Source organism: Selaginella moellendorffii, unplaced genomic scaffold, assembly GCF_000143415.4.
Source record: "Selaginella moellendorffii unplaced genomic scaffold, v1.0 SELMOscaffold_0, whole genome shotgun sequence".
NCBI classification, from domain to species: Eukaryota; Viridiplantae; Streptophyta; class Lycopodiopsida; order Selaginellales; family Selaginellaceae; genus Selaginella; species Selaginella moellendorffii.
Genome location: NW_003314261.1, coordinates 6,363,664 through 6,365,566, shown reverse-complemented (window position 1 = coordinate 6,365,566; position 1,903 = coordinate 6,363,664).

The window sequence follows — 1,903 nt, the reverse complement described above, 5'->3', positions numbered from 1 at the left end:
AAAAAGAAAAAACAAGAAAAAAAGGAAAAGAACCACGACGCTGATTGGCGGGTTGCTTCGCATACTGAGCCTGGGACCTTCTTGAGCTTGCAGACGTATGGCTTGTGCGCTCCATCCTCAAGATGCTACCACTCATCTGCATTGCTAAATGCGTAGAATTTTCCTTTATTGAGGTGGCTTTGTACATCACTAAAAATTGCCAAAGATTGAGCAACTTGGTTTTAAACTAAAGACCAAAGAAAAACTAAAACACCAAAGAAAAACCAAAGACCAAAAACCTTCACCACTATGCATCTTTGTAAAGAGTAGCGATTAAAGATGCCTAAGGATCTTGATCGGTAGCTCTGTGCATCTTTAAGTAGATGTTACAGATGAGCAGCCTAGTGATTAACAAAAGTTGAGAAAAAGACAAAAGACCAAACACCATCATCCTTTTTCACTGCTGTGTCTTTAAACAAAAGCAGCCCTCTTATAAATATGATTAAGGATCTTACCCATCTAGATGCTTGAAATATCTAATTTCTAGCTCCCTTCCAACATTGTTGCCTTTGCCAACAAGCTCTACGAAAGACCTTCATCTTAAACTAGACTTATCTCTCGCCACCTAGACAACTAGAATAAAGTAATAGTTAATGGTATTTATTTGTATATTTGGTTATCAAAAAGCTTTATGTTCAAGTTATGCATGTTGTTTATGAAAGGGACTATTCTAACTTATATGGGGTTAACAACTAATTTAATCACTATGGGTATAGTGTTGGTCCATTGTTCTTTTGAGCTCTCTAATGTCTTTTCTTTTGTCAGCCATTAGTAAAAGCTTGTTGCAAGTTTGTTTTGCTGTCATCTTCTCTCCAAATTTGAGTTTTTCTACTGAATTTAGTGGCCTTTGGCAGAATGAAGATATAGTTAAATCTCTTCAAACAGAATGTGAGGAGCTCATTAAGAATGCGAAAGAAGGCATAAGGAGGTGTAGAGGACAACGTAAACAAGTAAACTTGGCTTCATCTGGTGTAGCAAACAAACATACCTAAGTGCAAAAATCACTATAAATATGTCTTTGTGATATTAGTAGATGGTCTATGGTACATAGTCTTTAGTTATACCAACAAGTGAAACATCCTACTACTACAATAGATTTTTAAGTTTTCCAAGTTTTCCCAGCCTTGCAAACCTCCTAGTGCCAGTAGGAAACTTGTTGTCTCCCAAACTTCCTTGTGTAGTTGCTAACCATTGCACACCGCTGGGTTTGTCAATGTCAGAGTCACTTAAAATCTATTCAAAAATTCACTTTAGGTCCCACAGATGCTTCTTCACAGTCTACTTCTTGTTTTTATCCATAAAACCCATGGTATGCAACATGTTATTTGCAGTGTCAATTATACCAAGCACTGGTGCTAATGAGAGGTCTTCAATAAGACTGAATGGCAAGTGATGTTTGACCACCTCAAGGTACGGGAACATTCTGAAAGCATCTGTAAAGCCAAAAGCATCAACATATGTAAAACAAAGCCATTCTGAATACCTTTAAAGTTTTTAACTGCCCCTTCTTATAGTAACAATTCAATAATAGCTTGATCACCTATGGCACAAGTGATAACCAAGGGTACTCAACCAGTGTTACCTATGTTGTTAAGATTTAATATTCCAAAAATAAGTTCTTCGGCCTTTGCTTTTTGATGCTTTGTGATTGCATCACACAACATATCAATCAATCCTTTCTTTTACCATTTCTAGGTAGTGCTTTTGTCCATGCTGAAAAAAGGAATTTAAGAATAGAAGAAATAACAAAAATAGTAATAACGAATCAAAAATCTTCTTGTAGTGAATGCCAAGGAAAACTTACAATCTAGGATCATATAAGTAAGATTACAAAATGCTGGATAGTGGTGGATATAGTGGTCAA